Below are 9,557 nucleotides of genomic sequence, written 5' to 3' on the forward strand. Positions count from 1 at the left end.
TACAGGCGATGAAACAAAACGGCAATCAATGGAGTGGCGCCACACCCACTCCCCTACCAAGAAAAAGTTTAAAGCCATACCCTCAGCCGGTAAAGTCATGGTTACAATCTTCTGGGACGCTGAAGGGGTTATTCTGTTCGATGTCCTTCCCCATGGTCAAACGATCAGCTCTGAAGTGTATTGTGCTACTCTTCAGAAATTGAAGAAACGACTTCAGCGTGTTCGTAGGCACAAAAATCAGAACGAACTTCTCCTTCTTCATGACAACGCAAGACCTCACACAAGTCTTCGCACCCGAGAGGAGCTCACAAAACTTCAGTGGACTGTTCTTCCTCATGCACCCTACAGTCCCGATCTCGCACCGTCGGATTTCCATATGTTTGGCCCAATGAAGGACGCAATCCGTGGGAGGCACTACGCGGATGATGATGAAGTTATTGATGCAGTACGACGTTGGCTCCGACATCGACCAGTGGAATGGTACCGTGCAGGCATACAAGCCCTCATTTCAAGGTGGCGTAAGGCCGTAGCACTGAATGGAGATTACGTTGAAAAATAGTGTTGTGTAGCTAAAAGATTGGGGAATAACCTGGTGTATTTCAATGCTGAATAAAACAACCCCTGTTTCAGAAAAAAAAATGTGTTGCATTACTTATTGAACTGCCCTCGTACTACGCCTTCCACATCGCTGGCAACGGGTTCTCCACAATGCTGGTGACCACTTTGAAGGACGTAACAGGTGCAAACATGTAACTCTTTTGTATCGGTTGTGAATAAATAGTTGCCACTATTTAAGTTCCAACCCTCGTATATTCCTTCGTAGGCGCCTCTACGTATTTTATTTTCAATTCTGCGGTTGCTTTCTCCTTTTCAGTCTGTCTCTTTTTTTTTTTTTTTTTTTTTTTTTTTTTTTTTTTTTTTTTTGAACAGAAGATGCGTCTTGTGCTCAATACTCATTTTCTTCCTCTTCCTCTTACGTAAATTTGCGTCACTGGGATCAAGACCTTTGTTTATCTGCACGGAAGTTGACTGTCCATCTGAAACAGTTAATGAAGCTTGTGTCTCTCTCTGATCTCAGGCTCTCCCAGGTTAAATGATAGGGATACAACTTCTGTATAGTCTCTGGAATCAGTCACAGTGCTTGAAACAATACTGTCGGTCTTTTCTTCCGACTAGAAGAGTCAAATATTGGAGACAGATCTGCAACATAATATTTCTTGTTTTCGTTGGTCAAATGTATCAATACAGTGCTTGCAGAAAGTTTAGGGACACATCTAAATTTCGTTGAATCCACATGTGTCACCTAAGTAACAACATTCCAGTCCAGTGTTGTACATGATGTTATTAGAGATCTGAATTACGAGTTTACAGAAAAATTTCAGTGCTCTAGTTCTAGTACTTATGGAGATTTTTAACGTTTTTCCGTTTTGTAAACAGAGCTAAAAAAATCCTATTTTCCTTCTAAACTTTTTTCTTTCTCTAAAATTGCTAGTTATACTGCTATTAAATTTTAAATGCCGCTTCATTACGTCAAAGTAATCACAAGAATAATAATACAACATGGAAAAAATTCCTACTGATGTGGTTACCTCTCAGACAAGATTATTTTTAAACTACGCTGTAAGAAGTACTCCAAGCTTTCTTGAAATGATTTTATGGTACCCATACTGGTTTCAGGCCTGACCGATTGTCATGTGGTAGCGTTGACTTCTTTTACAATTGCGTCATCCTGAAAAGCCCTCCTATAATATGTAAAGGAGGACTTTTCAGGATGACACAAATGTAAAAGAAGTCAACGCTACCATCTGACAATGGACTCAGGCCCGAAACTGGTAATGGTATAATAAAATCATTTCAAGAAAACTTGTGGCTGTTGGCAGTATTTCCTACAGCGTAATTTACGAAAACAGCTGCAGTGTTCTCCAACCAAAATGGATAAAATATTAAAATGATTTTCCCCTGTGAATTCGGTGGCAAAAGTGGTCAGTTTCGTTCCGCGATAACTACCGACTGGCAACACTTAGACGAATGCATTGACCACGCATTTGTTTTCTCCGTGTCTTCTTTATAATGAATAAGCAATCAAAATGCGTCTAACTGTTGCCAATCGGGAGTTATCGTGGAACGAAATTGACTGATTCTGCCACCGAATTTAACGGGGAAAAATTTGTTTGAGAGACGACAAAATGAGTAGCTAGTATTTGTATGATTTCTATGCTGTAATGAAACAGCAGTAAAATTTTCGTAGGTGTAGAAGTAGCGGCTTTCGAGAATAGTAGCATTTTATTCAGAAAAATAGGATTTTATAGTGTTCGTATTTGTATGATTTCTACGCTGTAATAAAACAGCAGTAAAAATTTCATAGCTGTAGGAGCTGCAGTTTTCGAGAAAGAAAACATTTTAGTCAGAAAACAGGACTTATTACATCAGTTACGAAACGGTAAAACATTCCATTATTAGAGCGACAACAGTGAAAATTAACTGAAAACCCGTAATTAACATGTCTAATAACACCATGTAAAGCATTGACTGAAATGCCGTTACTTTAGGGATTCAACGAAATTTAATCCTGTTCTCAAATTTCCTGCAAGCGCTTTAACAGCACAAATTTACTTTTCTCAAAGCCAAAGAAGTGGAAAGTATTGGCAAATGGAAGTTCTATGATTAAAACCAAGAAATTTACTTATTGTCTTCCGTGTTGAACTGTACCCAGGAAAACCTAGTGATCATACAGAACCCATTTCTTTGGTTTCACTGAGACATTTGATACTGTTCCAAGCGTTATTTCTCTTCTATTTCCACGATATGAGTCCCTAACGTTTCTCCACATGTTCTTGAAAATATCTTTTAAATGCCACGAAACATAGACTTATTAAAAATAAGAGCGTACTAGCTTAACTACCTTTTTTTCAGGTTTTCAGCTACAGGAGAAACTTTCCCATCTTTAATACACTACTGGCCATTAAAATTGCCACACCAAGAAGAAATGCAGATGATAAACGGGTATTCATTGGACAAATATATTATACTAGAACTGACATGTGATTACATTTTCACGCAATTTGGGTGCACAGATCCTGAGACATCAGTACCCAGAACAACCACCTCCCGCTGTAATAAAGGCCTTGATACGCCTGGGCATTGAGTCAAACAGAGCTTGGATGGCGTGTACAGGTACAGCTGACCATACAGCTTCAACACGATACCACAGTTCTACAAGAGTAGTGACTGGCGTATTGTTACGAGCCAGTTGCTCGGCCACCATTGACCAGACGTTTTCAGTTGGTGAGAGATCTGGAGAATGTGCTGGCCAGGGCAGTAGTCGAACATCTTCTGTATCCAGAAAGGCCCATTCAGGACCTGCAACATGCGGTCGTGCACTGTCCTGCTGAAATGTAGGGTTTCGCAGGTATCGAATGAAGGGTAGAGCCACGGGTCGTAACACATGTGAAATGTAACGTCCACTGTTCAAAGTGCCGTCAATGCGAACAAGAGGTGACGAAGACGTGTAACCAATGGCACCCCGTACCATCACGCCGGGTGGTACGCCAGTATGACGATGACGAATACACGCTTCCAATATGCGTTCACCGCGTTGTCGCCAAACACGGATGCGACCATCATGATGCTGTAAACAGAACCTGGATTCATCCGAAAAAATGACGTTTTGCCATTCGTGCACCCAGGTTCGTCGTTGAGTATACCATCGCAGGCGCTCCTGTCTGTGATGCAGCATCAAGGGTAACCGCAGCCATGGTCTCCGAGCTGATAGTCCATGCTGCTGCAAACGTCGTCGAACTGTTCGTGCAGATGGTTGTAGTCTTGCAAACGTCCCCATCTGTTGACTCAGGGATCGGGGCGTGGCTCCACGATCTGTTACAGCCATGCGGATAAGATGCCTGTCATCTCGACTGCTAGTGATACGAGGCCGTTGGGATCCAGCACGGCGTTCCGTATTACCCTCCTGAAACCACCGATTCCACATTCTGCTAACAGTCATTGGATCTCGACCAACGCGAGCAGCAATGTCGCGATACGATAAACCCCACTCGCGATAGGCTACAATCCGACCTTTATCACAGTCGGAAACGTGATGGTACGCATTTCTCCTCCTTACACGAGGCATCACAACAACGTTTAAACTGCTGTGTGTGTATGAGAAATCGGTTGGAAACTTTCCTCATGCCAGCACGTTGTAGGTGTCACCACCGGCGCCAACCTTGTGTGAATGCTCTGAAAAGCTAATCATTTGCATATCACAGCATCTTCTTCCTGTCGGTTAAATTTCGCGTCTGTGGCACGTCATCTTTGTGGTGTAGCAATTTTAATGGCCAGTAGTGTGTTTTGTTTACGAATCTCTACAGAGTACATCAGCAGAAGTATGGAAGAAGTACCGTCCGCATTTGTGTACAAACTTCCTACTACCTATTTCCACTCCCTTGAACAGAAAAACTTTTGGAGCAAGTAAGGGATTTTTTCGACCAAAAGGCAGTTTTCCAACTGTGACGGTACTTGAACAAAGCGCCCTTGTGCTTGTGAAGCTTTAAATCTAAACACAGTGATACTGTGAGACTAACTCACAGAGCATTACTTTCTGTGAGTGTCTCGTTGGAGTTTTCTTTGCGTAGGCATCATACGACAACACTAGGTAGAACACTTCCGTCGCCGCACTGGTCACTGGTGCGGCGCTGTGACGGCATCCACACCAGTCGCGCGTTGCAGCCCAAACTCTAACTGCGCATGCGCGAACAGTTTGCCCCTTTCGTCGCGAGGGTTCCTGTCGCTGGCGCAAGCTGCTGTCGCACCTTGGACATGCACGTTTAGAGAACTAATGTCTGTTTTTTTTCGTACTGTTGACAAAAATTTTGCTGTTCGTGAGTTGTTTTGTATTTATTATGAGATATCATTGACGGACTCAGATTCCCTGTTTCAATTTGTGAATGATATATTATTAGGATACTCCATTTCTGTGAAAAATTGTCATGGTCAATGCTATGGCGGCGCAACAGACGTTAGCGGTTGTCTGCAGGGATTATAGTCACGAGTAAAATAAATTGAACCCAGGACTATTTACGTTCACTGCTTTTCTCATTCCTAAATTTAGTTTTCAAGACTCATTTAACAGAATTCTAGTATTAAGAGATATTCTGTCAATTGTCAAATATTTGATTTCATTCGTGGTACCCCCAAGAGGCTAGGTAAAATTCGGACATCTTAAACAATTGCTTTCAAATTCTCATGACAATGAAGCAGGTCAAGTTTTAAGACCGTTCTGTCCAATGAGATGGTGCATGCGTGTTGTGTCTCTGTTGTGAAGTTCTTTTGCCATTTATTAATGTTACGAAAGATGAAAGAAATGATGCTGGTGCAAAAGGTAAAGACTGCAAAAATTTGAAACTCTGTTTCACATCAAAATGCTAATTTTTGTAATCGAAAGTATAGAAAAACTTAATGCAGTACTTCAAAAAGTTTCATTGAATTTCCGCCTTGTTCGTAATTCTGTAGATGCTGTTTGTCTTCAATAGCAGGAGCCAGAAATACAGATACATTTTAATCACTTTGGGAACATGCTAAAGAAAAGTTTGATGCATTGCAGTTAAGAGTGCTCACTGTTTCACGCCCTAGAGAATTGCCATTAAAATTAGGAGGTGGTGACAAGCATAATTCATCAGATATTCAAGAAAAGTTGTGAATTTTATTTTTTGGGGTGGAAGATCAAAAAGTAAGCAGCTTTAAAAGCAGATATCTGCTGAAACAATGTCACATCTTGTCAAAATATAACAGTTTTAATTAGGCAAAGAAGATAGTAATTACCTTACTTCTTTCTCTCCGTCCGAACATGCAATGGAAGGCCCAACGGTACCGGCCGGCCGCCGTGTCATCCTCATCCACAGGCGTCACTGGATGCGGATATGGAGGGGCATGTGGTCAGTACACTTCTCTCCCGGCCGTATGTCAGTTTACGAGACCGGGGCCGCTACTTTTCATTCAAGTGGCTCCTCAGTTGCCCTCACAAGGGCTGAGTGCACCCCGCTCGGCAGACCGGATGGTCACCCATTCAAGTGCTACCCCAGCCCGACAGCGCTTAACTTCGGTGATCTGACGGGAACCGGTGTTACCACTGCGGCATGGCCGTTGACTTACTTATTTCCACGGCGACGATTTCGACTGTGTAATACTGACTCTTCATAGAGATAGTTTGTTGGATGTAGTAAAACAGCATAATGTTCACTAGATAACTTAGAAAGTGTAGCGCAATACTTGAGTAGGACAGAGGATGGCAAGGGTGTAGCTCTGAAGAACAAGATACCAGAATATGTAAAATCATTGCGACTTCTTTTAAAGACAGCTGTACCCACGAGTACTGCAGAACGTTCGTTTACTGCACTTCGAAGACTGAAAACTTACACCAGACCAACCGTGAACCAAGACCGGTTAAATCATGTAGCATTATTGAACATCCATTCCGATCTCTCGCAAGGGAACTGAAACTGGAACCTCTAATCAACGAATTCCTCAGCAAAACAACTGTCAGAAGCAGCACTTTCCAGTCTCCCTCTGTTCAGACGAGTGATCATGTTTTTTAAATTACTTTTGTAGCATTTACATTTACTATAATTATACGGGGGATAATTATGAGTTTCAGAGTGTAACATGGTGAACATACTCCAAGATTTTCAAAAGTCGACACCTACGCGGGTGGTTATAATTAAAGCTCAGCTACTCACGAAGGTCCATTGTGGGTTGTAATCATTGTATGGCAGTGAAACCTGTTAGATATGCCAATGCGCTAATGCAGAACCGATTTACGCCGGAAAAAAAATAGTCCCAATTTTGGCAAGCAGGTGCAAATCTGGCGTTTTACAGCATTTCGTCAACGTCTCCGGTGCTCAAATTGAACCAACTGTGTAAAATTAGGAGGTTCAAAAATGGTTCAAATGGCTCTGAGCACTATGGGACTCAACATCTGAGGTCCTCAGTCGCCTAGACTTAGAACTACTTAAACATAACTAACCTAAGGACATCACACACATCCATGCCCGAGGCAGGATTCGAACCTGCGACCGTAGCAGTCACGCGGTACCGGACTGAAGTGCGTAGAACCGCACGGCCACCGCGGCCGGCAAAATTAGGAGGTGGTGACAAGCATAATTCATCAGATATTCAAGAAAAGATGCGAATTTTACTTTTTGAGGCAGAGGATAAAAAAGTAAGTAGCTTTAAAAGCAGATATCTGCCGAAACAATGCACATCTTGTAAGAATATAACAGTTTTAATTAGGCAAAGAATATAGTAATTACCTCACTTCTTTCTACGGTGACGATTTTAAAAAATGGTTCAAATGGCTCTAAGCACTATGGGACGTAACACCTGAGATCATCAGTCCCCTAGATTTAGAACTACTTAAACCTAACCAACCTAAGGACATCTTACACATCCATGCCCGAGGCAGGATTCGAACCTGTGACTGCAGCACCAGTGCGGTTCCGGACTGAAGCGCCTGGAACCGCTCGGTCACAGCGGCAGGCGGTGACGATTTCGACTGCGGCACTTAATAATAAAACCAGCATTATGCCTTTTTCACTTGTTCAATGTTTTCTGCCCACGTTCCGTTCTTAATTCTTTATATATGGAAACAGTTCAATACGTCATTCTTCAGTTCACAGCGCCAGATTTACACTACTGGCCATTAAAATTGTTACACCACGAAGATGGCGTGCCACAGACGCGAAATTTAACCGACAGGAAGAAGATGCTGTGATATGCAAATGATTAGCTTTTCAGAGCATTCACACAAAGTGGCGACACCTACAACGTGCTGACATGAGGAAAGTTTCCAACCGATTTCTCATACACAAGCAGCAGTTGACCGGCGTTTCCAGGTGAAACGTTGTTGTGATGCCTCGTGTAAGGAGGAGAAATGCGTACCATCACGTTTCCGACTTTGATGACAGGAGCGCCTGCGATGGTGTACTCAACGACGAAGCTGGCTACACGAATGGCAAAACGTCATTTTTTCGGATGAATCCAGGTACTGTTTACAGCATCATGATGGTCGCATCCGTGTTTGACGACATCGCGGTGAACGCACATTGGAAGCGTGCATTCGTCATCGCCATACTGGCTTATCACCCGGCGTTATGGTATGGGCTGCCATTGGCTACACGTCTCGGTCACCTCTTGTTCGCATTGACGGCACCTTGAACAGTGGACGTTACATTTCAGCTGTGTTACGACCCGTGGCTCTACCCTTCATTCGATCCCTGCGAAACCCTACATTTCAGCAGGATAATGCACGACCGCATGTTGCAGATTCTGTACGGGCCTTTCTGGATACAGAAAATGTTCGACTGCTGCCCTGGCCAGCACATTCTCCAGATCTCTCACCAACTGAAAACGTCTGGTTAATGGTGGCCGAGCAATTGGCTTGTCACAATACGCCAGTCACTACTCTTGATGAACTGTGGTATCGTGTTGAAGCTGTATGGGCAGCTGTACCTGTACACGCCATCCAAGCTCTGTTTGACTCAATTCCCAGGCATATCAAGGCCGTTATTACGGCCAGAGGTGGTAGTTCTGAGTACTGATTTCTCTGGATCTATGCACCAAACTGCGTGACAAAGATAATCACATGTCAATTCTAGTGTAATATATTTGTCCAATGAATACCCGTTTATCATCTGCATTTCTTCTTGGTGTAGCAGTTTTAATGGCCAGTGGTGTAAACATGATATCCAAAACTGGAACTATCTTTTTTCTGCTTAAATCGGTTCCATATTAACGCATTAGAATATCTACCGAGTTACGCTGCCAATAAATAAGTACAGACCTCACTGGACCCCTTTAAGTAGCTGTACTTTAATCATATCCACTCGTATACTGGTATATGGCAGTTTATTTCCTTCCATATGCAAAGATCAGAAAGAGACAGATACTTCACTTGTTACAACGAATGGCACTTGCGGTTTTTATATTTCTGGCACTAACGACATGTAAAGGGAGAAGTCGGGAAACCTGTTACCTCGGTCGCGAGGAGAATAACTCTGAATAACGGTTTCCGGGGGGAGAGAGAGGGTGGCTTGCCGCACGCTCGGGAGAGGGCCCTGGGAGCGCTGGACACAACAAATTTAACGAGATCTCAGAAATGTTTGCCACGGCGTCTTTGCAACCCCTGGAACTATTATGTAGCCACAGCAGTCCTGGGAACTCTGAGGCTATTTTGCAAACGCGGAACGGAGGTGTGTCTGCAGCTAACAAACGCCGCACACAGCAAAGTTAAACCGATGTCAGAAACTTTTGTCACGACGCCTACGCGACCCCGGGATTTGTTATGGAACTATAGCGGCTTTTGGAGGTCCGGGGCCATTCTGAAAACACAGAGAGAAGTATTTTGGCAGCTGCTGAGTGTTACTTACGAATTAACTGTAAAAGCTGCGGTTGTCAGGCCTCAGTTGTAACAAGGAATTCATCTGCGTGGAGCAAGAAGAGGGGGGGGGGGGGGGGGGGCTGGTTAGCATGGAATTGAGTCTCCAATGAGAGCTCGTCGCTGTGGTTGT

General features: G+C 43.4%; 1 pseudogene; it reads right to left on the minus strand.

Moving 5' to 3' along the window:
- Window positions 1-6,022: 6,022 nt before the first annotated feature.
- LOC124723427 lies at window positions 6,023-6,140 on the minus strand (annotated as a pseudogene).
- Between the last annotated feature and the right edge of the window lie 3,417 nt (window positions 6,141-9,557).

Source organism: Schistocerca piceifrons, chromosome X (genome assembly GCF_021461385.2).
Source record: "Schistocerca piceifrons isolate TAMUIC-IGC-003096 chromosome X, iqSchPice1.1, whole genome shotgun sequence".
NCBI classification, from domain to species: Eukaryota; Metazoa; Arthropoda; class Insecta; order Orthoptera; family Acrididae; genus Schistocerca; species Schistocerca piceifrons.